Consider the following 9,227-nt stretch of genomic DNA (forward strand, 5'->3'; position numbering starts at 1 on the left):
AAAAAAAAAAAGTGTTAAGTCATGATTGTTCCTTCAAACTCAATTTCTAGAGTGTCTAAACCAGGTAAAGGAGAACTTATGACTCAAGAAGCCAAGACTCTTTGGGATCTTCTACCTCCTGTGTCCTCAAAAGCTGATCGTGCCAATTGCTGAGCCCAGAAGAGCTGCCCATTCAGTCCTGGTCCACCTGCCTCTCTCAATACAGCCAGATCAGCAAGGGAGGATCCTCATCTGTGATCCTCTGTTAACTGCTCTAAAGAAGAGAGAAACACAATGACACTTGTTTATGTGTGAAACCTATGGCAAAAGGAAGGCTACTGGATGCTTAGAGAGAAGTTTAGTTGAACAGATAAATAAGAAAGCTAAAATGCATCTAAGTCAAAAGCAGTAAAAAAAACAGGAATAGTTAAAGGAATAGTTCTCCCAAAACTTTCTTTCTTATGCTGTACACAAAAGAAGGCATTTTGAAGAATGATTCATTTAATAAATTATTATTATTTTAAATGAAGGTATTTTGATTTACAATGACCATTGCCATGCAAAGGGAAAAAAAAAATATATATATATATATTTATATATATATATATATATATTCCAACATTCTTTAAAATATCTTTACTGTTTACCAAGTAAAGAAAGACTCTTAAAAGGTTTAGATCTACTTGTAAATTGTGAGTACATATTCATTTTGGGGTAAACTATCCCTTAAAGAATGCATATGATCATACATTTTCATACATACATATCCTACATGACATAAAATAAGGGTTAGCAAACAAAATGTAATCTAAACGTAGGCTGGTTACATTACAATAAATGTGTAATCTAAGACGTTACATTACTGATTATCATTCTTGTCAAGTAATTTGTGATCACTGAGAGTAAAACAATATTCTAAATATAATCCAAATGTTGAAAAGTTACATTACCATTAATGTGCAATCCAAGACATTACATTGCTGATTACAATTTTGTCAAGTAATTTATACTCAGTAACTGATAGAAAAAGTAATCTAAATGTAATCTAAAAGTAGGCCGGTTACATTAACATAAATGTGTAATCTATTACATTACTGATTCTCATTTTTGTCAAGTAATTTGTGATCACTGAGAGTAAAAAATAATCTAAAAGTAATACAAATGTTGAAAGGTTATATTACCATAAATGTGCAATCCAAGAAATTACATTGCTGATTACAAATAATTTGTAAAATTTTTTACAATATTACATATTTTTTTTACAAATTTACAAAAGTAATTTGTAATCAGTAACTGATAGTAAAAGTAATCTAAATGTAATACAAATTATGTCTAGTAATTTGTAGTCAGTAACTGATTACAATTCATAAGTACTCTACCCAGTTCTGCGTGTGGTATATGTGCATTGGTCACACTTTACAATAAGGTTCATTAGTTAATGTTAATTAATGCATTTACTAACATGAACAAACAATGAACAATACATTTACTACTGTAATTGTTCATGTTAGTTAACGTTAGTTAATGAAAAAACAGTAGTTCATTGTAAGTTCATGTTAAATCATGGTGCATTAATGTTGACAAGCATGGACTTGGATGTTAATAATGCATTAGTAAATGTTCAATTATGATTAATAAATGCTGTACAAGTGTTGTCAATGATTAGTTCATGTTAGTAAATACATTAACTAATGAACCTTATTGTAAAGTGTTACCTGTGCATTTATTAAAATTTAATAAAGGACAAATGCGACTCGTAAAAAGGGCATTACTCTTTAACACCTTTCTTCTGAAGTCAGTGCCAGCTACAGCTTCAACTGGGCAGTCTATTGTTTAGTGATGTGAATTGAAATAACTCATCTTAGCAGGAGGCTATAAAGACATAACATCAAGTTAAAGGAACAGAAACTTTTTTTTTTTTTTTTTTGCAAGAGGAAGTTTCAACATTCAGTTGAACCGGGTGAATTGTTGCCAAGGGGAAAAACAGCAGTGTAATGATTTACAGAAGAAACAAAGCAAAACAGAACTCTGCTATGAATATTCAGTTGGATTTGTTTTATAGTCTAATTTGACCAGCGAATTGAATCTAGATACTAATCAGTCTTTTAGTAAGAAAGAAATGGAATCTTTGAGAGGAGAGGGATTCCACAGAGTGTGCGGCGTGTGCCTATATATCAGCAATAATGGTCAGACACACCTAAAGCTGCAGACGTTACATCAGAACGAACGGCTCTCGCAAAACCACAGACACAGAAAAAAAAAAATCATGCTGGAGTCATTCAGGAGCCGAAAACATTCACTGGTGTTCAGTAAGTGATTCAGCAAATGACTGAATTAACAAAAACCATCAACATGAGAAAGTTGAGTCAAAAATTAGTCACTGCCATCATTTCAGACCAGTATTTTTTCTTTTCTTTCATCTTCTTGAGCAGAAAGATGTCAAATAGAATGCTCACTGCTGTTTACTCAAAAGATGTGTTTGCTGCTCCTTCAAACTGCTTATTTAAAATGTAATTTGTAAATTTGTAAAAACTAGTAAGTAAACTTAATTACTTTATGTTCCCCCAACACAATAAATTGTGGAATCCAGTGTACACTCAAATATATATATATATATATAAATATATATATATATATATATATATATATATATATATATATATATATATATATATATATATATATATATAAATATATTTATATATATATATATATATATAAATATATTTATATATATATATATATATATATATATATATATATATATATATATATATATATATATATATATATATATTTGCTGCTTGTTCAGATTACTTTTTTAATGATTTTGTATTATGATCAGTCCACTTAACGGCTAACAGTGTAAAAAGTGATTAGTTATTTAAAGCAAGTAAACTAATTGCCTTAAAAGAAATAAGTTGTCTTTACAAAAATAATGTAAGTAAACCCATTGTAACTTGGAACTGTTAAGTTGACTTATTTTTTATTATTATGCAAATTGTACTCTTTTTTTTTTTAAATAAAAGTAAACTTATCAATTTTTTTCAATATACATTTATTATACGTGTTATTTTCCAACTGTTTCCCAGAGATAGAAGGGCATCCACTGAGTAAAAATGTGCTGGATAAGTTGGCGGTTCATTCCGCTGTGGCGAACCCAGAATAATAAAGGCACTAAGCCAATATGAATGTTAATAATTGAATGAATTTTACAGCTTGTCTGTATCTAGCAAAACACAGTAACTAAAATAAATCTGCTCTTCCAGACTCCAGAGTGTCCTCTAAATTCAATACAGGCTATAACTGTAGATTTTATAGACTTTATGAGGCACCAAATATGTAATATTGTAAAAATTACAGTAATTATTTGAAAACTGATGTGCTAAAATAGACTGACACTGTTAAAAAGGGATTAGTTGACTTTAAAAAGGTGAGTACAATAAGCATATTTATACAAATTAGGTCAGTTTACCCGTTCCAAGTTACAATGAGTTTACTTACATTATTTTAGTGAAGTCAACGTGTTGCTTTTAAGGCAATTGGTTTACTCGCTTTAAGTAACTAATCACTTTTTAGTGTAGGTCAACATGAATAAATTGTGTGGAACCCTGCATTTTTTTACAGTGTAAAATGAAAGGCCAAAAATTAATGGACAATGTGCTGTAATCAAAACTAGAAGCCTTTATCAGTGCCTTTATCAGTGCCATTTGTCTACACTATACTTTACCTGACAAGAGTCTTGTCGTTGATCCCATTTGTAAGAGCAACAAATATTAACTTGACTTCTAGTTGATCATTTGTAAAAGTGGCAGAAGGTAGATTTTTCAGATGAATCATCTGTTGAGCTGCATCCCAATCATCATAAATTCTGCAGAAGACCTATTGGAACCTGCATGGACCCAAGAATCATAGAAATCAGTCAAGTTGGGTGAAGAAAAAAATCATGGTTTGGGGTTACATCCAGTGTGGAGGTGTGAGAGATCTGCAGAGTGGATGGCAACATCAACAGCCTGAGGTTTCAAGACATTTGAGCTGCCCATTACATTATAAACCATGGGAGAGAGCAAATTCTTCAGCAGGATAGCGCTCCTTCTCATACTTCAGCCTCCACATCAAAGTTCCTGAAAGCAAAGAAAGTCAAGGTGCTCCAGGATTGGCCAGCCCAGTCACCTGACATAAACATTATTGAGCATATTTGGGGTAAGATTGAGGAGGCATTGAAGATGAATCCAAAGAATATCTGGAAGACATGCAAGACTGCTTTCTTTGCCATGCCAAGTGACTTCATTAATAAGTTATTTGAGTAATTGCAGAGATGTATGGATGCAGTCCTCCAAGCTCATGGAAGTCACACACAATATTAATTATTTTTACACTGTATCATGACTTTAGATTCTATACTGAACATTATTTCTGTTAAGTGACAAGACTTTTGTCTAAGCAAAGTCAGATCTTTCTGTCCTAATTAAACAATTATTTAAGCCATGATCATACTTTATTTGGTAAAATAAGCATAATCTAGAGGCCTTTGCCTTTCATATAAGCCACTTCTGATACCAAATGATTAACTAGAAATCAAGTTATTATGTGTTGTTCCTAAAACTTGCATAGGCGACAAGACTTTTGTCAGGTATAGAGTACTGATTTATGCACTAGGACGATCTAGGGCTAAAAGCAGATGCACCCGGAATCCTTTAGTTTCACTGGTATTGCTAACAACATATTTTATACTGTAGACAAACTGGGTTAATGACGTCAACTAAAGTATTAAAAAATGAATAAATAAATAAATAAATAAAAGTCTGAAGAGTATTTCATATCACAGTCATGTTGTGAATATTAACTCACTTCTTTCGCGATATATAGATGAAATATACAGTTTGAATTAAAATCACCATTTCTCAAAACAACTTAAAAACCCTATAGTACGGAGCTCTCAAGGGGACATTCAAAAATTATAATATTAATAATAATGAAGACTTTCTTGTGTGCGTGTCTTCATTAGTTATTTTTTTTTCAATGTTGCCTTGGGGGCTTCGTGCTATAATTTGGGAAAAACATCTAAAAAAACACATTGGATTTTGTGAGTATTTCAGAAACATGCTGCAGGCAAATCCTCCATTCAATGCACAGGCCTGAGGCGGTTCTGTTGTTGGCATGTCCACTTCACTGACCACATAATGCTAATGAACACGTCAGATATTGTTCACACTGCATCATCAAGTCAAATTCAAAGCAGTAAAGTTTTCAAATGAGTATCTCCCATAAACCACTGTGTAAAGAAAAACAATTCACCTAGTACTGTACATGTGATATGTAGACGTCCTGTTCCATTCAGCAGGGCCAATGTTTCAATTTGGATTTTCTATCTGTGTCAGGGCTGTTAATTTTACCTCAGGCTGGGGTACGATGTTATTGTCCAGACTATATTCCAAGCGCCCAATTCATTTAACTCCTGTCCAGCTTGCTCCTCCTGATCCACCATGCCAGTCTGCATGTTAACATATAACACACACAAAACATGATAACTGTGACCAGGAGGACATTACTCTGTTTAAAGTCTCATTTGGGACACATACTCTACACAACATGTTATATCCATTTGTACTGCGTTAAACGGATAGCTTACCTAAAAATGAAAATTCTTGTTTGTTTTTTTTTCTTCTGATGAACACAAAATATCTATTGCATAATGTTTGCAATCTAACATTGACTTACAAAATTCTTCATATCTTCACTCATGTCACATCTATCATTATTATTATACATGGGAGATTCTATAATTGCTGGTACTTCTGGTATGACATAATTTAATACAAATTCTTTTTTTCAGATTTAAAAATAAATGATTGATTTTTAATTATTTATAAAATGTGTTATTTACTATTGGCCAGTGGGTTTCTTCATGTACGGTTAAGATTATTTTATACTGGTAGGCAAATGTGTTGAGGTATTTGGTAAAATCTTCCTACCTGTCGGGGCACCTTTGACGGATGTGACGTAGATCTATGGAGGCCACCTAAAGGGCCCATGAAAGTTGACAGTCATATATGTGTCCCACGTGGCTAAAAACACTATTCAGACACATATATTTCACAAAAAAAGTGAAAACTGGTTGTTTTTGCGTTGTTTAGAGAACATTCGTTCTCCCGATTTGAAAAAAAAAAATTTAAGATATGCCCTGGCCATGAGATTTTTGTGTAAATTCCAGCCTGGAGACTGGATGTCTGGATGGATAGGTACAACGTGATGTCTTTGAATTTTCATCATTAATTCAAGAAATAGATTAGCTTCTAACCAATCAGCGTGCTCTGTTGTGTATGAGGTGCAGCTTCATTAATATGCATGATATAGCTTCGAAGACTGTTTTTACCTGTTACAGTGTTCAGACGGCACGCCACATTGTGTTGCCAACAGTGATTAAAACAAGTGGAAGAAGAAGAATTGTTCGAAGACATGGGTCGTCAGTGTTTATAAATGTGCTGCACATGCGATTCCCCGCCATGAGAGTGCAGCTGGACTCACGTGTGGACCCACAAGTGTGGATTACAGTGGTCTGCTAACATGCAGCAAATATTTTGCAAATGTTTGCAAGGAGCATTTTTTCATTCATTCATTCATTTTCTTGTCGGCTTAGTCCCTTTATTAATCCGGGGTCACCACAGCGGAATGAACCGCCAACTTATCCAGCAAGTTTTTATGCAGCAGATGCCCTTCCAGCCGCAACCCATCTCTGGGAAACATCCACACACTCATTCACACACACTTATATACTACAGAGAATTTAGCCTACCCAATTGACCTGTACCGCATGTCTTTGGACTGTGGGGGAAACCGGAGCACCCGGACGAAACCCACGTGAAAGCAGGGAGAAAATGCAAACTCCACACAGAAACGCCAACTGAGCCGAGGTTCGAATCAGCGACCTTCTTGCTGTGAGGTGACAGCACTACCTACTGCGCCACTGCCTCGCCGAGCATTTTTTACCCAGGAATTTTTCGAATCTGGAAATGGTGAATACCAGATTTGCCGCTCAACTTCTTTAAAAAAAAAGACGTGGCTCCAGTTCGTATTGATTGTACAGATTTGGTAAGGGTGTGATCAGTGTTCTTTGTTTATGTTGATTCAGAGGCAAAGTGAGTAAGTATCATCAGCAGTACTCTTTCAGTTTTTCAAGACATACTGTAGTCAAAATGATTTAGTTACAAAGTTTACAGTATGTTAATATCAATACTATATTATGGACTGAAAGATCCCCTGTAAATGTTGCTCTTCGAATGTAAACACAATCAAAATATTACTGTCGTGTAGGATTTTCGCTGCATTTTGTGCCAGAATAGTCTATACACACTGCTTCCTGATACTGTTCTCTGCACCTAGCAAGTGCACCTAAGTTAGATGTTGTTGTTTTTTTCTCACATTTACCGTGATGTAGAGGTCTGCATTCCTGCAGGAGCCGCAGGACTCGACTAGATTACTTGGGGCGTGAGAATAAATTTCTGAATAAAGCGCGAGAGCAGTCGCTGGTCGGTTACTCTGGTGTAAATTGAACGAGAGCGGGTGGTCTAACAATATCGCTCCAGACTCCCGAGAGAACGAGCACGCATATGTATGTGTGTGAATGAGAGAGTGTGATGCTGTGTTTAGCTTGTTTGTTGCTGTCTATGCTTGTGTGTGTGTGTGTGTGTGTGTGGATGTGTGTGAATGAGAGAGAGAGCTTCATGCTCTCTGTGTGTGTGTGAATGAGAGAGAGCGTGATGCTGTCTGTGTGTCACTTGCTTGGTGTGTGTTTATACAGACAGCTTGTTATAGGCTGTCTGGATTCTATATAAATGAGAGATGATTAAAAATTTAGTCCCGCACAGATCTCTACCATGTGGTATCAAACTTTTCACTATATCTACACTCTTCCAACAGTTCCTTGCATCCAATATCTCGTTTGTCACAGGGGGCATGCAGGAAATGTTTCTGAATGAAAGTGAAAGTGCCAAACTGCAGTTCAAGTTGACAAATTAACAATTCGGAAAATAATTTGATGACTGATGTCCATCTAAACATAGTCACTGTCTTTCTTCCCTGCGCCTGTGTGTTGTTTTGCCTCAGCGCTCAAACTGAAACTCTCCTTTTCATGCAAACCCTTCCCCTTTTTTGCCACTCAACATTCCCACCTAAACAAAGCTGGACTCACCCACTTTTCTGACTTTTTTCAAACTAAAGATGTGAGAACCTAACCAAGTCTTTCTCATGAATTAATAAAAAGAAAACTCAATGATGTCACTTTGTACACTGCAAAAAATGCTTTTCTTACTTAGATTTTTCGTCTTGTTTCTAGCCCAAATATCTTAAAATTCCTAAATCAAGAAGCATTTTCTAGACAAGAAAAACATATAGTCTTGTTTTCAGAATTAATATGCCAAAATTAGGTGAGTTTTTCCTTAAAACAAGCAAAATAATCTGCCAATGGGGTAAGCAAAATAATGTTACGTCAAAAGAAAAAGCAAGATTATTTTGCTTACCCCATTGGCAGATTATTTTGCTTGTTTTAAGGAAAAACTCACTTAATATTGGCATTTTATTTTTCAAAACAAGACAATATGTTTTGCTTGTCTAGAAAATGCTTCTTGATATAAGAAATTTTAGATATTTAGACTAGAAACAAGACAAAAAATCTAAGCAAGAAAAGCATTTTTTACAGTGTACCAGCCGGTACAGACAGCCAATCTCCACGCTGGAATTTACACAAGGATCTCATTGCCTTGATATAGCTTCAAAATTAATCTTTAAACCGCGAGAATGAATTTGCCTAAACAACGCAAAAACAACCAATTTTACTTAAATATTCAGCTAAATATATGTGTCCTAATAGTGATTTTAGCATCATGAGACATGTATATGTCTGTCAACATCTCAAAAATGTGTTTTGTGAGCCTTTAAAGACTAACTTACTAAAGAAATGGACATTTCCCACGTCTTTCATAATTTTGAAGTTGAACCATGGTTTTACTACATTAAAACATGGTCAATTGTATTTTTATACTATGACAACCACAAATATACAATGTTTTTAAAACTGGTTGTTAATAAAAAAATAATAATACTCTTTTACTAAAAACGAAACCATTGTTAAATTTCATACAGGAAATTACCAAAAGTACAGACAAAGAATTACATAGAAAACTGCAACATATAATTCGTTAAAATAGAAGTAAAACAACATTCATTACAATTTGATTTATAAAAAAAGC

The sequence above is a fragment of the Danio rerio genome, chromosome 24 (genome assembly GCF_049306965.1).
Source record: "Danio rerio strain Tuebingen ecotype United States chromosome 24, GRCz12tu, whole genome shotgun sequence".
NCBI classification, from domain to species: Eukaryota; Metazoa; Chordata; class Actinopteri; order Cypriniformes; family Danionidae; genus Danio; species Danio rerio.